Here is a 20,916-nt window from a genome sequence, read left to right as displayed (position 1 = left end):
AAGCCAAAAGGGAGTGGCATGATATAATCAAAGTGCTGAATGGGAAAAATCTGCAGCCAAAAATATTCTATACAGCAAAACTATCATTAAGAATAGAGGGAACTAAAGAGTTTCCTAAACAAACAAAAACTAAAGGGGTTAATGATCACTAAAGCAGCCCCACAAGAAATATTAAATGGATGCTTTGAGTGGAAAAGGGAAACAAAAAGTGACAGTTATTTTACACAAAAGCAGTGAAAATGAATATTTCTGTAAAAAAAAATCACTCCAGGAAATAACAAAATAAAATATAACAAAATATACCCAAAACGTGGGGAAGAGTAAAGAATGGGTTAAAACTTAAACAAACATCAACTCAATATAGACTACTAATATGCAGAAAATGTTATATAGAAACCTGATGGTAACCACATATCAGAAACCACTAATACATATGCAAAGAGTAAAGAGAAGGAAATCCAAATATATCACTAGAGAAAATAAGAAAAATACGAAGAGAGAAAGACATTAAAAGATCAGAGGAAATTGTCAGAAACAATGACAAAACAAAGAACAAAATGAAAATAAATACATATCTACGAATAATTATGTTGAATATAAATAGATGTAACATTCCAATCAAAAGGCTTAGGATGTTAGAATGGATAAAAAACCAAGACACATCTATTTGCTGCCTACAAGACACTCATTTTAGACCTGAAGACGTCTGGAGATTGAAAATGAGGGGATGGTGGAACATTTATCATCCAAATGGATGTCAAAAGAAAGCACGAATACAATACTTATATCAGACAACATAGACTTTAAAACAAAGGCTGTAACAAGAGACAAGAAGGACATTATATGACAACAAAAGGGACAATCCAATAAGAAGATATAACAATTATACATTTTTGTGCACCCAACATAGGAACACCTAAATAGATAAAATAGTTGATAACAAACATAAAAGAACTAATTGATAATAATATGATAATAGCAGGGGACTTTAACACCCCACTTACATCAATGCATAGATCATTTAAACAGAGAATCAATAGGAAACAAGGCTTTGAATGACACACTAGGCCAAATGAATTTAACAGATATATTTACAAAATTCCATTCTAAAACAGCAGAATACACATTCTTTACAAGTGCACATGGAACATTCTCCAGAATAGATCACATATTACCCCACAAACCCAGCCTCAACAAATTCAAGAAGATTAAAGTCATATCATGAAACTTTTCTAACCGCCATGCTATGAAACAGGAAATCAAATTACAAGAAAAAAATCTGTAAAGACCACGAATACATGGAAGTTAAATAACATGCTGCTAAACAATGAATGTGTCAACCAGGAAATAAAAGAAGAAATTTTTAAAAGTACATGGGAACAAAGAGAAATGAAAACACAATGGTTCAAAGTCTTTGGGCTGCAGAAAAGTGGTTCTAAGAGGGAACCTTATGGCAATACAGCCTATATTAAGAAGCAAGAAGAATCTCAAATAAACAACATCAACTTACACCTGAAGGAGCTAGAAAAAGAGCAACAAATGAAGTCTAAAGCCAGCAGAAGGAAGGAAATAAAGATTAGAGAACAAATAAATGATATAGAAACTATAAAAATAATAGAACAGATCAATGAAACCAAGAGCTTATTCTTTAAAATAAATCAATAAAATTGATAAACCTCCAGCCAGACATTTCAAGAAAAGAATAAAATGCACTCAAATAAATAAAATCACAAATGAGAGAGGAGAAACACAACCAAAACCACACAAATATAATTATAAGAGGATATTATGAAAATATGTAAACAAATTGGATAACCTAGAAGAAATGGATAAATTCCTAGAAACATATAAACTACCAAAACTGAAACAGGGAGAAATAGAAAATCTGAGCAGACTGAATACCAGCAAGGAAATTGAATTAATAATCAAACTGAAAAAGAAAAGTCAAGGAATAGATGGCTTCTCAGGCAAATTATACCAAGCATTTAAAGATTAGCTAATATCTATTCATCTCAAACTATTCCAAAAAATCTAAAAGGAAAGAAAACTTCCAAATTTATTTTATGAAGCCAGCATTGTCTTGATACCAAAAGCTGATAAAGACACCAGTAAAAATAGAACTACAGGCCAATATCCCTGATGAACCCAGATGCAAAAACCTTCAATCAAATCTTAGTGAACCGAATTCAACAATACATTAAAAAATTATTCACCACTGTCATGTGGGATTTATTCCTGGGATGAAAGTGTGGTTCAATATTTGCAAAACATTCAACGTGATACATGACATTAACAAGAGAAAGGACAAGAACCCTATGATCATTTTAGATACAGAAAAAGCATTTGACAAAGTATAACATCAATTAATAATAAAAACCATCAACAATGTACGTTTAGGGGGAGCATATTTCAAGATAGTAATGGCCATATATGAAAACCACACAACTGGCATCGTCCTTAATGGGGGAAACCTGAGAGCTTTTCCTGTAAGATCAGAAACAAGACAAGGGCGTCCACTCTCACCACTGTCACTTAACATAGTACTGGAAATCCTAGCCTCAGCAATCAGACAACAAAAAGAAATAAAACACATTCAAATTGGTAAAGAAGAAGCAAAACTTTGACTATTTGCAGCTGACATGATAGTATATATAGCAAACCTCAACGACTCTACCAAATAATGCTAGAACTAATAAACGAGTGCAGTAATGTTGCAGGATACAAAATCAATGTATGGAAATCTGTTGAAATTCTATACACCAATAAGGAAACAGCAGAAAAAGTAATTAAGTAATCAATCCAATTCATAATTGCGCCAAAAATAAGATACACAGGAATAAACTTAACCAAACAGGTGAATGACATGTACTCTGAAAACTATAAAACACTGATGAAAGAAATCAAAGAGGACACAAAGAAATGGAAAGACAGTCCATGCTCATAGATTGGAAGAACAAATATTGCTAAAATGTCTATACTACTCAAGGCAATCTACACATTTAATGCAACCCCTATCAAAATACCAAATGCTTTTTTCACAGAACTAGAACAAACAATTCTAAAATTTGTATGGAACCACAAAAGATCTTGAATATACAAATTCTAAAATTTGTATGGAACCACAAAAGATCCTGAATGTACAAAGCAATCTTGAAAAAGAAAATCAAAGCTGGAGGCATCACAATTCCAGACTTCAAATTATATTACAAAGCTGTAGTAATCTAAACGGTATGGTAATGGCACAAAAATAGACACATAGATCAATAGATACGAATAGAAAACCCAGAAACAAACCTATAATCGTATGTTCAGTTGATCTTCAACAAAACAGGAAAGGACAGGAAAAAGACATCCTCTTCAGCAAATAGTGTTGAAAAAACTAAACAGCAACTTGCAAAAAAACTAACTGGGCCACTCTCTTATACCATAAACAAAATGAAATTCAAAGTGGATTAAAGATCTAAATGTGAGACCTGAAACAATAAAAATCCTAGAAGAGAAAATATACAGTAATGTCTTAAACATCAACTGTAGGAACTTTTTTCTAGATATGCTTCCTGAGACAAGGGATATAAAAACAAAAATAAACTATTGGGAATTCATCAAGATAAAAACCTTCTGGGGGCGCCTGGGTGGCTCAGTCGGTTAAGCGTCCGACTTCGGCTCAGGTCATGATCTCGCGGTCTGTGAGTTCGAGCCCCGCGTCGGGCTCTGTGCTGACAGCTCAGAGCCTGGAGCCTGTTTCAGATTCTGTGTGTCCCTCTCTCTCTGACCCTCCCCCGTTTATGCTCTGTCTCTCTCTGTCTCAAAAAGAAATAAACGTTAAAAAAAAATTTAAAAAAAAAAGATAAAAACCTTCTGTACAGTGAAGGGATCAACAAAACTAAAAGATAACCTACTGAATGGAAAATATATCTGCAAATGAAATATAGGATAAAGGGTTAGTATCCAAAATATATAAATAACTTATAAGACTTAACACCCAAAAACCAAACAATCCAATGTAAAAAATTGGTGGAAGACATGAGTAGACATTTCTCCAAAGAAGACATCCAGATGGTCAAGAGACAGATGAAAAAATTCTCATCATCACTTATCATCTTGGAAATGCAAATCAAAAGTACAATGAGATGTCACCTCACACTTGTCAGAATAGCTAAAATTAACAACACAGGAAACATCAAGTGTTGATGAGGATGTGGAAAAAGGAGAACCTTTACACTGTTGGTAGGAATGCAACTTTGTGCAGCTACTGTGGAAAATAGTATGGGGGTTCCTTGAAAAGTTAAAAATAGAACTACCCTAATATCTAGCAATCGTACTACAGGGTATTTACCCAAAGAATACAAAAACATTAATTCAAGGGGATGCATGTACCCCTATGCTTATAGCACCATTTTTTATAATAGCCGAGATATTGAAGCAGCTCAAGGGTCCATTGATTGATGAATGTACAAAGAACACACACACACACACACACACACACACACACACACACACACACACACTGGAATGTGATTCAGTCATAAAAAGAATGAAATCTTGCCATTTTCAACAACATGGATGGAGTTAGAGAGTATAATGCTAAGGAAATAAGCCAGTCAGAGCAAAACAAATACCATATGATTTCACTCATATATGGAATTTAAGAAACAAAACATATGAGTAAAGGGGAAAAAAGAGAGAAAGAGTGACAAATCAAGAAACAGACTCTTAATTCTAGAGAACAATCTGATAGTTACTAGAGTGGAGGTGGTGGGGTGTAATGTTAAATGTGTGATGGGAATTAAGGATTACATTTGTTGTGATGAGCACCGGATGTTTATGAAGTGTCGAATCACTGTATATTGTATGCCTGAACCTAAGGCAACACTGTATCTTAACTAACTGGAATTCAAATAAAAACTTAAAGAAATAAAGTGTACAATTAAATGGTATATAGTATATAAATAACATATAGAATTGTGTAACTATCACCACAATCAATTTTAGAACATTATTATCACCCCAAAAAGAAATCACTCACTTTATAACAGCAAATTTCCAGGTAATTCTTGGTGATCAGAGCTGGGTCATATAGCCATTTCTAAAGACTAGAAAAGCAAGCATTTAGTTTCTCTTGCCTCTTAGTATTTGTCTGTAAGATACGAGGGAGGACAAATCTAGTGATGCCTATTGAGTTAGCCAACTGTAATGGATAATTCTATGTGTCAATATCACTGGAGCACAGTGTTCAGGTATGTAGTCAAATATTCTGGATGTTTCTATGAGGGTGTCTTTGGATGGGATCGACGTTTAAATCAGTATATTTATGAGTAAGGCAGATTACTCTACATAACGTGGGGGCCCTATCCAATCAGTAAAAGGTTTCATTAAATTAAACATTCATCTTTTCCTGAGCAAGGGGGAATTCTGCAGCAGATGACCTATGGACTTGAACTGTAACATTTGTTCTTTTTTGGCTCTTCAGCCTACAGGCCTTCAGACTTTTACTGCAGCATTACTTCTTCACTGAGTCTCCAGACTACCAGCCCACGATGGAGGTTTTGGATTTTACCGCCTCTGTAACTACTTTAAAATAGATCAAACAGACAATGTAAATTCAAACCACAAACTCCTTGTTTAAAGGCAGACCTATGGTTAGGAATTTTTAGAAAAGACTCTATGCCTACCCACCTCGCCAAAAGGAAAGGAAGACAACACCAACAATTGTTTTTACATTCTCCTTTTGCTAGTTGTTTACATTCTTCTGTTTCTTCCTTTTATTAAAATTATAGCTATTGGACCTACTCTTTGTGAGGGATTTTTCAGTTTCAACTCCACACTTAATGTATACTCTAGTCTTCATATACTATACCATTTGTACTTTTTAAAAAGTTTTTGTTAAATTCCAGTTAGTTAACATACAGTGTAATATTAGTTTCTGATGTACAATATAGTCCTTCAACACTTTCATACAATACCCTGGGCTTATCACAAGTGCACTCCTTAATCCCCATTACCTATTTAACCTATCTCCCCATATACCTCCCCTCTGGTGACCATCAGTTTGTTTTCTATAATTAAGAGTCTGTTTCTTGGGGCACCTGGGTGGCTCAGTTGGTTAACTGGTCAACTTCGGCTCAGGTGATGTTCTTGTGGTTTGTGAGTTCAAGCCCCACCTGGAGCTCTCTGCTGTCAGTGCAGATCCCACTTTGGATCCTGTGTGTCCCTCTCTCTCTACCCTTCCCCTGCTCATGTTCGATCTCTTTCTCTCTCAAAAATGAATAAACATTAAAAAAAGAGTCTTTTTCTTGATTTGTCTTTTTTTTCTTCTTTGTTCATTTGGTTTTTTTTTCTTAAATTCCATGTATGAATGCAATTGTATGATATTTGTCTTTCTATAACTGCCTTATTTTGCTTAGGATGATACTCTGTAGCTCCATCCATGTCATTGCAAATTGAAAGATTTCATTCTTTGTTATGGCTGAGTAATATTCCATTGTATATACAATGGCTTAAAAATGACTGTGTATATATATATATATATATATATATACATAGGATGGAGCTAGTGTATATTATGCTAACTGAAATAAATCAGAGAAAGACAAATACAATATCATTTCACTCATCTATGGAATTTAAGACACAAAACAGATAAATATGGGGTAAAGGAAAAAGAAATAGAGGGAGACAAACATCTTTTTTTATCCATTCATCAGTGTACATTTGGGCTATCTCCATAATGTGGCTATCATAGATAATGCTGCTATACACATCCTGGTGCATGTATCCCTTTGAGTTAGTATTTTCGTATTCATTGGGTAAATACTACTTGGACTTTAAAACCCAGACTTTTAAATTGTTGTCACTAGCAATATTCCTTAACTCTCTTTTTGTGTCACCTCAGAAGCTTATTTCTCTGGCTCTTAGTTTTTACTTCATTCTTTGCCATTCATCTACTGTCTTTTCATTGAAGCACAGATCTGCTTCTTTTCTTTTAACTGAATGTGTGGCTTTTATTTTATATTTTATTGATAAATAAGTGTCACACATCACTGTATGAGTTTAGGTATGCAGAATGACGGTTTGATTTACATATATTGTGAAAAGATTACCACAATAGGTTAAGCTAACATTAACCTTCTCATACAGGTACAATGTAAAGAATAGGAAGAAGAAAATAAAAAAAGGAAAAAAAATGTTTCTTGTGATGATGACACTTAGGATTTACTCTTTTAACAACTTCCTCTATATCATATAGCACTGTTAGCTATAGTCATCATCTTATACTCATTACATTCATAATAGTTATGTATCCTTTAACTGGAATTTTATACCTTTTGACCACCTTCCTCCAATTCTCCCTGCCCACTCCCATCTCCTCCTCAGTATTCATAAGTCTGATCTTTTTATGGGTTTGCTTTTTGTTTTTTGTTTTTTTTTTTAGATTCTACATGTAAGTGAGATAATATAATAATTATTTTTCTCTGTCTGACTTAGTTCACTTAGCATAATGCCTTCAAGGTCTTCATGCCATGTTTTTGTAAATCATAGGATTTCTTCTTTTTTATGGGTGAATAATATTCCACTGTGTTTATTTATATATATATATATATATATATATATATATATCTCACAACTTCTTTATCCATTTATCCATCAAGGGACACTTAGGTTGTTTTCATGTCTTACCTATTGTAAACAATGCTGCTATGAACATGAAAGTGCAGGTATCTTTCCAAGTCAGTATTTCATTTACCTTTGGATATATTCCTAAAAGTGGAATTGGTGGGTCATATGGTAGTTTTATTTTTTTTTAAATTTTTTTAAACTTTATTGTTGAGAGAAAGAGACAGAGCATGAGTGGGGGAGGGGCAGAGAGAGAGAGGAAGACACAGAACTGGAAGCAGGCTCTAGGCTCTGAGCTGTGAGCACCAAGCCCAACGCAGGGCTCTAACTCACAGGTGATGAGATCATGACCCGAGGTGAGGTCAGATGCTTAACCGACTGAGCCACTCAGGTGCCCCTGGTAGTTCTATTTTTAATTCTTTGAGGAATTGCTCTGTTTTCCGTAGTAGCTGTATCAAGTTACAATTCCACCAACAGTGTATAATGGTTCCCTTTTCTCCACATCCATGCCAACATTTGTTATCTCATATATTTTGATGACACTCATTCTAACAAGTGAAATGATAACTCATTGTGGTTTTAATTTGCATTTTCCTACTGACTAGTGATGTTTTCTTGTACATGTTGGCTTTTTTTATTGTTTTTAATGGTGTTTATTAAAATTCCACTTAGTTAACATATAGGTTAATAATAGTTTCAGGTGTACAATATAGTGCTTCAACACTTTCATACAACACCTGGTGCTCATTACAAGTGCACTCCTTAATCCCCATCACCTATTTAACCCATTCCCCCACCTTCCTTCAGGTAACCATCAGTTTGTTATCTATAGTTAAGAGTCTGTTTCCTGGTTTGCCTCTTTTTTCTTTGCTTGTTTGTTTTGTTTCTTAAATTGCACATATGAGTGAAATCACATGGTATTTGTCTTTCCCTGACTGCCTTAGTTCACTTAGCATTGTACTTTCTAGCTCTAACCATGTTGTTGCAAATGGCAAGATTTCATTTTTTTTTTTTTTGCTTAAAAATCACAAAAACTTATTTAGTAAATTTCTGGAGGCTGGGAAGTCCAAGATCATGGTGCCAACAAGTTTGGTGTATAATGAGGGTCAGCTTTCCAACATGGCTGAGTTTTTGCTTTAACCTCATATGATGGAAGTGGCAAGAGAGCCCTCAGGGGCCTCTGTGAGTTTTTATTTAAATTATAATTAGTTAACATGTAGTGTAATATTGGTTTCAAGAGTAGAATTTAGTGATTCATCAATTACATATAACTCTCAGTGCTCATCACAATAGGTGCCCTCCTAAATACCCATCACCCACTTAGCCCAGCCCCAGCTCACCTGCCCACCAGCAACCCTGAGTTTGTTCTCTATAGTTGAGTCTACTATGGTTTGTCTCCCTCTGTTTCTTTTTTCCTTTTCCCTACGTTTATCTGTTTTTCATCTTAAATTCCATAGATGAATGAAATGATACGGTATTTGTCTTTCTCTGATTTATTTCACTTAGCATAATACACACTAGTTCCATCCACATTTTTGCAAATGGCAAAATTTCACTCTTTTTGATGCCTGAGTAATAATCCAATATATATATATAATATATTATATATATATCACCTCTTCTATATCCATTTATCAGTCGATGGATGTTTGGGCTCATTTCACAATTTGGTTATTGTTAATAGTGCTGCTATAAACATTGGGGTGCATGTTCCCCTTTGAATCAGCACTCCTGTATCCTTTGGATAAATACCTAGTAGTGCAATTGCTGGATTGTAGGGTAGTTCTATTTTAAGTTTTTGAGGAACCTCTATATGTTTTCCATTGTGATTGCACCAGTTTGCATTCCCACCAGCAGTGCAAATGAGTTATTCTCTGTCCACATCCTTGCCAACATCTGTTGTTATTTTTAGCTATTCTGACAGGTATGAAGTGGTATCTCATTGTGGTTTTGCTTTGTATTTCCCTGATGATGAGTGATGTTGAGCATCTTTTCATGTGTCTGGTAGCCATCTAGATGCCTTATTTGGAAAAGTGTCTATTCATGTCTATTGCCCATTTCTTCACTGGGTTATTTTATTTATTTATTTATTTTTTGCGTGTTGAGTTTGATAAATTCTTTATAGATTTTGGATACTAACCCTTTATCAGACATGTCATTTGCAAATATCTTCTTCCATTCAGTAGGTGTCTTTTAGTTTTGTTGATTGTTCCCTTCACTGTGTAGAAGCTTCATGGTGCAAAAGTGATGAAGTCCCAATAATTCATTTTGCTTTTCTTTCCCTTGCCTCAGGAAACATGTCTAGCAAGACACTGATGTCAAAGAGGTTGCTGCCTATGTTCTCTTCTAGGATTTTGATGGGTTCATCTTTCATATTTAGATATTTCATCCATTTTGATTTTATTTTTGTGTATGATGTAAGAAAGTGTTGAAGTATCATTTTTCTGCATGTTACTCTCCAGGTTTCCCAGCATCATTTGTTCAAGAGACTTTTTTTCATTGGATATTCTCTCCTGCTTTGTAGAAGATTAGTTCACCATATAGTTGTGAGTCATTTTCTGGTTTCTCTACTCTGTTCCTTTGATCTATGTGTGTGTTTCTGTGACAGTAACATACTGTCTTGATGACTGCAGATTTGTGATATTGCTTAATGTCTGGAACTGTGATACTTCCAGCTTTGATTTTCTTTTTCAAGATTGTTTTGGCTAGTCGGTGTCTTTTGTGGTTCCATACCAATTTTAGGATTGTTTTTTCTAGCTCTGTGAAAAATGCTGGTGGTATTTTGATGGGGATTGCATTAAATGTGTTGATTGTTCTGGGTAGTATAGACATTTTAAAAATATTTTTTTAATTTTATTTTTTACTTTTTAAATTTACATCCAAATTAGTTAGCATATAGTGAAACAATGATTTCAGGAGTAAATTCCTTAGTGCCCCTTACCCATTTCGTCCATCCCCCCTCCCACAATCCCTCCTGTAACCCTCAGTTTGTTCTCCATATTTATGAGTCTCTTCTGTTTTGTCCCCCTCCCTGTTTTTATATTATTTTTGTTTCCTTCTCTTATGTGCATCTGTTTTGTCTCTTAACATCCTCGTATGAGTGAAGTCACATGATTTTTGTCTTTCTCTAATTTCACTTTGCATAATACCCTCCAGTTCCATCCACGTCGTTGCAAATGGCAAGATTTCATTCTTTTTGATTGCGGAGTAATACTCCATATATATATATATATACCACATCTTCTTTATCCATTCATCCATTGATGGACATTTGTGCTCTTTCCATACTTTGGCTATTGCTGATAGTGCTGCTATATTTGTTCTTCCATTGCATGAGCATGGAATGTTTTTTCGTTTCTTTGTGTCATCTTCAATTTCTTTCATAAGTGGTCTATAGTTTACAGATACAGATTTTTTACTGCCTCATGATTTTTTGGTGAACTTGTAAATGGGATAGATTCCTTGATTTCTCTTTTAGCTGCTTCATTATTGGTGTATACAAATGCAAAAGATTTATTTATGCTGATTTTGAATCTCATGACTTTTTGAATTTGCCTGCCAGTTCTAGCATTTTTTTTGGTGGAATATTTTGTATGTTCTACAAAGATTATTGTGTTGTCTGCACATAATGGAAGTTTGATCTTTTCCTTGTTGATTTGGATAACTTTTATTTCTTTTTGTTTTCTGATTGCTGAGGCTAGGTCTTCCAGTACTATGTTAAATAAGAATGGTGTCAGTGGACACCTGTGTCTTATTCCTAGTGGAAAAGCTCTCAGTTTTTCTCCACTGAGAATGATATTAGCTGTGGGTCTTTTGTATATCACCTCTATAATGTTGAGGCATGTTCCCTCTGTTCCTACTTGGTTGAGGGTTTGTAACAACAATGGATGTTGTATATTGTCAAATATTTTTTTTCTGCATCTATTGAGAGACTCATACGGTTCTTATCCTTTGTTTTATTAATGTGGTATATCACATTGATTGATATGCAAATATTGAACCACGCTTGCAGCCCAGGAATAAATCCCACTTGATCATGGTGAATGATTCACTTAATGTACTGTTGGATTCAATTTGCTAGTATCTTGTTGACAATTTCTGCATCCATCTTCTTCAGGAATATTGGCCTCTAAATATCCTTCTTAGTGGGGCCTTTGGTCTTGGAATCAAGGTAATGCTGGCTTCAGAGAATGAGTTTGTAAGTTTTCCTTCCATTTCTATTTTTTAACAGTTTGAGAAGAATAGGTATTATCTTTTAAATGAAAAATATTTGGTAGAATTCCCCAGAAGTCTTCTGGCCTTGGACTTTTGTTTGTTGGGAGATCTTTGATTACTGATTCAATTTCTTTGCTAGTTATGATTCTGTTCAAATTTTCCATTTCTGTTTCAGTTTTGGTAGTTTCTACGTTTCTAGGAATTTATCCATTTCTTCCAGATTTTTACAATTTGTTGGCATATAATTTTTCATAATATTCTCTTATAATTGTATTTCTGTGATGTTGATAGTGATCTTTCCTCTTTCTTTCATTATTTTATTTATCTGGGTCTTTTCTCTTTTGTTTTTGATAAGCCTGGTTGGAGGTTTATCAATTTTATTAATTCTTTCCAAGAGCCATAGTTTCATTGATATGTTCTATTGTGTTTATTCTCTATCATTTATTTGAACTCTAATCTTCATTATTTTCCTTCTTGTACTGGCTTTAGGCTTTATTTGCTGTTCTTTTCCTAGCTCCTTTAGCTGTAACGTTATGTTTGTGTACTTTATACATTTCTTGTTTGTTGAAGTAAGCCTGTATTGCTATATATTTCCCTTATAACTGTTTTTTCTGCATCCCAAAGCTTTCCATGTATTTTTTAATTTCTTCTGTAATTTCCAATTGACACATTCATTCTTTAGTAGAATGTCCTTTAACTCCGTGTCTTTGTGATGTTTCCAAATATTTTCTTGTGGTTGACTTCAAGTTTCATAGTGTTGTGGTCTCAAAATATTCATGGCATGATCTCAATCCTTTTATAATTGTTGAGGCCTGATATATGACCTAGTATGTAATCTATTCTGGAGAATGTCCTATGTGCATTAGAAAAGAATGTGTGTTTTGCTGCTTTAGGATGAAATGTTCTGAATATATCTGTGAAGTCCATCTGGTCCAGTGTGTTGTTCAAAGCCATTGTTTCCTTGTTGACTTTCTGCTTAGTTCTGTTCATTGTTGTAAGTGGGGTGTTATAGTCCCCCACTATTATTGTATTATTATCAATGAGTTTCTTTATGTTTGCTATTAATTGATTTATATTTGCATGTTCAAAGTTGGGGGCATAGATATTTACAATTGTTAGATATTCTTGTCGGATAGACCACTTTATTATGACACAGTGCTCTTTTTCATCTGCTATTACAGCCTTTGATTTAAAATCTAGTTTTCTGATAGAAATATGGCTATGTTGGCCTTCTTTTGACATCCCTTAGCATGATAAATGGTTTTATATCTCCTCACTTTCAATCTGCTTGTGTCTTCATGTCTAAAATGAGTTTCTTGTAGGCAGCAAAAAGATGGGTCTTCTTTTTAAAAAAAAAATATTTATTTTGAGGTGGGGGGAGAGAGCATTTTTGAGCCAGGAAAGGTAAGAGAGAGAGGAAGATAGAGAATTCCAAGAAGGCTCCAAGCTGTCGGCGCCAAACCTGACATGGGGCTCGATTTCATGTGCAGTAAGTTTATGACCTAACAATAGCACTGCTAGGAATTTACCCAAGGGATACAGGAGTACTGATGCATAGGGGCACTTGTACCCCAATGTTTATAGCAGCACTCTCAACAGTAGCCAAAGTATGGAAACAGCCTAAATGTCCATCAACTGATGAATGGATAAGGAAATTATGGTTTATATACACAATGGAGTACTACGTGCCAATGAGAAAGAATGAAATATGGCCCTTTGTAGCAACGTGGATGGAACTGGAGAGTGTGATGCTAAGTGAAATAAGCCATACAGAGAAAGACAGATACCATATGTTTTCACTCTTATGTGCATCCTGAGAAACTTAAGAGAAACCCATGGAGGAGGGGAAGGAAAAAAAAAGAGGTTAGAGTGGGACAGAGCCAAAGCATAAGAGACTCTTAAATACTGAGAACACATTGAGGGTTGATGGGGGGTGGGAATGAGGGGAGGGTGGGTGATGGGTATTGAGGAGGGAACCTTTTGGGATGAGCACTGGGGTGTTGTATGGAAACCAATTTGACAATAAATTGCATATATTGAAAAAAATAAATAAAAATAAGAAAAAAATACTCTCTGGGGTTGAAAAAGGCATAGAAGTATGCCTTAGTATTACAAGTGTTTAGTTTTTTTTATTTGTATCATAAGGAACTCCCTGGTGTCTTCGATGCCTTTTTCAAGTCCAGTGAGTATCTTTATGACTGTTGTTTTGAATTCTGCTTCAGACATATATATTTGTTTTGATTAGATCCTTGGCTGTGACCTTTTCTTTTTCTTTCTGTTTTTTCTTTTGGGATGAATTCCTCCACCTTGAAATTTTGTCTATGTCTCTGTCCTCTGTGTGTTAGGAAAGCCTGTTATGTTTCCTGCTCTGAGAGTAATGACTGTATTAAGAAGACTTCATATACTGTCCAGGATATGGCACTTCATGAAGTGTTTCTGGTGATACTGCATGCACTCTGGTATTGTGTTTTGGCTACTCTTTCCCTCATTTCAGTCTTTTGCGGAGTTTCTCCTTGCCTGCAGTGGGGAGTGTTTGGACCTTGCCCACTGTGTGCTGTACCTTAACTAGGTTTCTGCCAGTTAAAGAGGCTAGATCTCATTTCCCCTAGAAATAAAGCTTTGCAGAATTCTATGGTCAGTGGACTTTGTCTGTGTGGGAATGTTTGTGCTGGTTTTCCGGGCCCAGAACCAGCTGTTGCTCTAACTCTCAGGCACACTGGTCCTAGTTCACAGCACCTGCAGTGTGCTGGGGACAGGACATATTACAAGCAGCTCAGGCTTCTAGTTTGAGCTCTCTGCTGCTTAATGAAGTCTGTCCGTGATGATGGTCATGGTTAAAAATGGCATCAGCTGGATCTTTAGTCTCCAGAGAAGGGAGTTTGTGCCCATCACTGTTCATGAAATCCTCAGCGAAGAGTGAACAATCTCCCCTTGTTTGTCCCAGGCTTCCCTCATAATCCTGCCTTCATCCGGTTTGCATCCAAGCCAGCTGCCCACCTGGCAGTGCAGTGCTTCTGTGTTTTATCTTAGGCTTGTCGGCTGGGTTTCAAAACTCCAAATTTTAGGAATCCAGCACAGCATGGACACATGGTGATACTCTAGGGTAGGGTCTTGCAGCACTGCAACTTTTGCTGACTTGTCCTAGAAGGTCAGTCACTCAAACACACAGGAGGTTTTTTATGATAAAGCACAGCAAAAAACCATTGTCCAGTTTAGCTGCCTTCAGCAGGGGCCTCTTTTCCTACACTAATGAACACAGCAGCTGAATGACACCCTCCGGCTCTTTTGTACTCTGAGAGGCAGTGTCACCTCTCCAAAATGCACTTCAAAAAATTACTCTGTGTCCCAATGTGACTCAGGGTATCCTCAGACCATGCTTTCCACTTCCAGGCCTATGCCCTCCCTCTCCACATGAGTAAAACTACACCCGTCAGGCTCCACCCCAATGATGTTGTAGACTTCTAAAACTCCAGACTTTGAGCTCTTCTGTTTGTAAAAACTTGAGATAATCAGAACCTCTTGTCTTTCTTGTCAATTGCTTTGGTAAAGTGTTTTTCTTGTGAAATGCCCTGAACCCTACTATCTCTCTCTTTCCTTTCTCTCACTTTCTATCTCTTCTCTTTCTGATCAGGGCTCTCTCTTTGCAGCACCATGATTTTTTTCTACACCAATCATGTCTCTGCACCTCTTACCTTCAATGATGGGGCCTCATTTCTTCCTTTAATTGTTCAGTTTGTTCTATCAGCCCTAAAGTTGATTTATTGGATGGTTATAATGATTTGATATTTATCTAGCTGTGTTCACTGGATAAGGAAAGCATAGGGTCCTCGTACTACTCCACCATCTTAACTTTCCCATCCCTATGGTAAATATTTCTCCATCCCCTCACTTTCAATCCACAGGTGTATTTAAGATCTAAAATTAGTCTCTTATAGGAAGCATATAGGTAGGTCTCGTTTTTTCCCCCTCCATTCTGACTCTTTATGTCTTTTGATTGGAGTATTTAGGCCATTTATATTCAGAGTGATTATTGATAGATATGAAATTAGTGCTATTTTATTACTTGTTTTGTTATTTTTACTGAAGATTTTCTGTTTCTTTCTAGTATTTTTCAACTTTGGTATTTCCTTCTCACTCAATGAGTCACCTTTAATATTTCTTACAAAGTTCGTATAGTGGTCATAAATTCTTTTAGTTTTTGTTTGTCTGGGAAACTCTTTCTCTCTCCTGTTCTGAATGATGGCCTTGCTGGATTGAATATCCTTGGCTGCAGAGTTTTCCCATTTAGCATGTTGAATATATCATGTCACTCCCTTCTTTCCTACCAAGTTTCTGTGGAGACATCTCCTGCTAACCTTATTTGTCTTCCCTTGTAAGCTAGGGACCTCTTTTGTCTTTTTACTTTCAGGATTTTTTGTCACTATATTTTGTAAATTTCAGTGCAATATGTCTAGGTGTTGGACTGCTTTTTGTTGATTTTGATGGGATTCTCTATGCCTCTTGGATTTGTATGTCTGTTTAATATCCCAGATTAGGGAAGTTTTTAGGTATAATTTCCTCAAATAAACCTTCTGTGTCCCTTTCTCTCTCTTCTTCTTCTGGGACTCCTATGATATGAATGTATTACATTCTATGGAATCACTGATTTCCCTGTCTACATTCGTGATCCTATTCTTTTCTCTCATTTGATCAGCTACATTATATTCCATAATTTCATATTCTACATCACTTATTCATTCCTCTGCTCCTTCCATCCTTGTCATCACTATATCCAGTCGTTTTAAAATCTTGATTATTGCATTGACTAGTTTTTAGGTCTTTTATCTGTGTTGGTGTCTTCTATGCTTTTCTCAAGCTCAGCCAGTATCATTATGATTGTTGCTTTAAATTTTGGATCAGACATATTTCTTATATCTTTTTCTATTAGATCCTTGGCTGTGACCTTTTCTTGTTCTTTCTTTTGTGATGAATTCCTCCATCTTCTCATTTTGTCTAGGTCCCTTTCTTCTGTGTGTTAGGGAAGCCTATTATATTTCCTGCTCCTGAGAGTAATGGCTTTATGAAGAAGAGATGATATAATGTCCAGGGCCTGACATTTGAGTCCATGTCTCTGGTGTATGTACTCTGCTCCTGTGTTTTGGCTGTTCTTCTTATGTCAGTCCTTTTGCAGAGTTTGTCTTTGTCTGCAGTGTGGAGTGTTTGGACCTTGGCCAGAGTGTGGAAAGTTTTGATTAGGTGTGCTGTGGCCTGCTGTTAAAAAGATTTGATGCTATTTCCACTAGACCTGAAGCTTTGCAAAACTCTATGGTCGGTAGATGTGATGTGTGTGTGTGGGTTTATGCTGGTCTTCTGGTTGAGAGGCCTGCTGTCCTGGTTCTCAGAGACACTTACCACAGAAATAAGTACCAGCAGAGTGCAGGGAGTGTGTTATTTGTAAGCATTTTAGGCCACCAGTATTGGCGCTGTGCTGTTTACTGAAGTTAGTTTATGTGGAAGGATGGAAGAGGGAAATGACACCAGCAAGCTTCCTAATCCCCAGAGAGGGGAGTTCATGTCTGTTGCTGTCTTAGAAGCCCTCCCAGAACTATTAACAATCTCTCCTTGTATGTCTCAGGTGTCCCTGAGACTTCTGCCTTTATCCTGTCTGTATTTCTTCTGCCTGCTTGCTCAGCAGCACAGTGCACCCTGGGCTCTATCACAAGCAGGCTGGCTGAGATTTAAAACTCCAAACATTAGGGGTCTGGAGTGGTAGGGCCCCATGATGGTCCTCTGGGTGAGGTTCTTGCCCTATTGACACTGATGCAGATTTGTCCCATAAGGGTAGTCATACCAATGCACAAGTGTGTGGAATTTGGAGTAAAGTGCAGCAAAAAGCCAGTGTCCAGATTAGCACCCCTGAACAGTATCTGCACCTACTTTGAGGGGTGGGGGAGAGAAATGACACCCTTTGGCTCTCTTGTCCCTGGAGAGGTAATGCCACCTATTCCAGATGCACTACAAGAAGAGTTCCTCTTTCTTCTCATCCAGTTCATCCCAGGGAATCCTCAGATTGTGCCATCTTCCCCTTGGCTCTCTTCCCTCCTTCTCCACAGGAGCCCTGCAGTACCCTCAAGCCTCTATACCAGCCATGCCAAGGACCTCTAAAACTCCAGACTTTGAGACCTGCTGGTTGTAAAAACTCATGAATACAAGTCCCTCTCATTTTCCTAGTTAATGGACTTGGGAAAGTGTTTTCTTTGTGTGACCCCTTGTTCTCTCTCTCTCTCTTTCTCTGACCAAGACTCCCTCCTCTCCACAGCACCTATAATATTTTTCTCCCCCAAACCACATCTCTGCACCTCTTAACTTCCACAATGTGGTCTCTTCTCTCCTTCTAATTGTTTAGTTTGTTCTGTCAACCCTCAGATTGATTTCTTGTGTATTCAGAATGATTTGATATTTATATGGCTGTGTTCAAGGGATGAAGCAAGCCCAGGGTCCTCCTACTACTTTGTTATTTTTACTTTCTCCTTTATAAATTTTTTATATATTTTGGATACTAACCCTTCATCAGACATGTCATTGGCAAATATATTCTCCCATTCTGTAGGTTTCCTTTCCTGTGTGGAAGCTTTTTATTTTGATGTAGTTCCAATAATGTATTTTTCCTTTTGTTTCCCTTGCCTCAGGAGACATTTGTAGAAAGAAGTTACTATGGATCAGTTTCAAAGATGTCACTACCTGTGTTCTCCTTTATGATTTGTATGGTTTCATGACTCACATTCAGGTCTTTCATCCATTTTGAATTTGTTTTTGTGTATGGGGTTATAAAGTAGTCTAGGTTCATTATTATGCATGTTGCTGTCTAGTTTTTCAAACACCATTTTTTTACTAGATTACTTTTTTCCATTGGATATTATTTTGTGCCAAGTCAAAGATTAATTGACCATATAATCCTGGGTTCATTTCTATGCTTTGTTATGTTATTTTGATCTATATATCTGTTTTTGTGCCATTATCATACTGTTGTGATCACTACAGCTTTGTAATATAACTTGAATTCTGGAATGGTGATGTCTCCAGCTTCGCTTTTCTTTTTAAATTTTGCTTTGGGTTTCAGGGTCTTTTGTGTGTCTGTACAAATTTTAAGGTTGTTTCTTCTAGCTATGTGAAAAACGCTGGTGATATTTTGATAGGTATTGCATTAAATGAAATGTGTAGATTGCTTAGGGTAGTGTAGAAATTTTAACACTATTTGTTCTTCCAATCCAGGAGCATGGAATGTCTTTCCATTTCTTTGTGTCATCTTCAATTTCTTTCTTCAGTGTTTTATTGTTTGCAGAATATAGGTCTCTTGCCCCGTTGGTTAGGCTTACCCCTAAGTATCTTATTGGTTTTGGTGCAGTTGTAAAAGGGATTGACTCCTTATATTCTTTTTGTGCAGCCTCATTATTGGTGCATAGAAATTCAACAGATTTCTGTATGTTGATTTTGTCTCCTGTGACTTTAATGAATTCGTGTCAGTTCTAGCCATTTTTTTGGTGGAGTCTTTCAATTTTTCTATATAGATTATTATGTCATCTGCAAATAGGTCACATTTGACATCATTCTGGATGATTTGGATACATTTTATTTTTGTTTTTTGATTGCTGTGCCTAGGAGTTCCAGTACTATGTTAAGTAACAGTGGTGAGAGTGGACATCCCCGTCTTGTTGCTGATTGTAGAGGAAAAGCTCCCAATTTTCTCCCATTTACTGATATTAATTGTGTGTTTTTGGCCCACATTACGTTGAAGTTCCATATAAAGTTATTTTGTTGATGGTTTTTATCATGACGGATGTACTTTGTCAAGTGCTTTTTCTACATCTATATAAATAATCATATGGCTCTTTTCTTTTATTAATGTAATGCATCAGTTGATTGATTTGTGAATATTAAACCATTCTTTCACCCCAGGGATAAATCCCACTTGATCATGTGAATGATTTTTTAAAATGTATTGTTGGATTCAGTTTTCTAGTATCTTATTGAGAATTTTTTTATCCATGTTCATCAAGGATATTGGCCTGTAGCTCTCTTTTTTAGTGTGGTCTTTATCTGGTTTTGGTATCAGGGTAATGCTGGCCTTATAGAATGAATTTGGAATTTTTTCTTCCTCTTCTCTTGTTTGGAATAGTTTGAGAAGCATATGTATTGCCTTTGCTTTAAATGTTTGGTAGAATTCCCCTGTGAATCCATCTGATCTTGGGCTTCTGTTTGTTAGGAATTTTTGTTTATAGATTCAATTTCCTTGCTGGTAATTGGTCTCTTTAAATTTTCTATTTCTTCTCAATTAAGTTTTGGTAGGTTATATATTTCAAGGAACTTATCTGATTGCCCAATTTATTGGCATATAATTTTCCATGATATTCCACTACAATCCTTAGTATTTCTGTGGTATTCATGGTTATTTCTCCTCTTTAATTTCTGATTTTTAAGCCCCCCCCTTTGATGACTGTGGCAAAAGTTTATCAATACTGTTGACTTTCAAAGAACCAACTCCTGGTTTCATTGACCTATTCTTTTTTGTTTGTTTGTTTGTTTGTTTTTGTTTCTATATTATTTAATTCTGCTCTAATCTTTATTATTCCTTCTTTCTCTGGTTTTAAGTTTTGGTTTTTTTTGTTGTTTTTTTTTTTTGTAGGAGGTTATTATTTTTCTAGCTCCTTTGGGTATGAGGTTAGGTTTTTAATTTGAGATTATTTAATTTCTTGACCTAGGCCTGTATTGCTATAAAATTCCATCTTAGAACCACTTTTGCTGCATCCCAGTGATTCTGGAGGGTTGTGTTTTCATTTTAATTTGTTTCCATACATTTTTAAATTTCTTTTATTTCCTGGATGACCCATTCATTGTTTAATAGCATGTTATTTAACCTGTATGTATTTGTTATCTTTCCAGATTTTTTCTTGTGGTTCACATCTAGTTTAATAGACCTGTGGTCAGAAAAGATATTTGGAGTGATTTCGGTCTTTTTGAATTTGTTGAGACTTGTTTTGTGGCCTAATTTGTGATCTATTCTGGAGAATGTTCCTTGTGCACTTGAAAAGAATGTGCATTCTGCTGTTA

This window comes from Panthera uncia, chromosome X (genome assembly GCF_023721935.1).
Source record: "Panthera uncia isolate 11264 chromosome X, Puncia_PCG_1.0, whole genome shotgun sequence".
Lineage (NCBI taxonomy): Eukaryota > Metazoa > Chordata > Mammalia > Carnivora > Felidae > Panthera > Panthera uncia.
Note: the sequence above shows the minus strand (reverse complement) of the source record.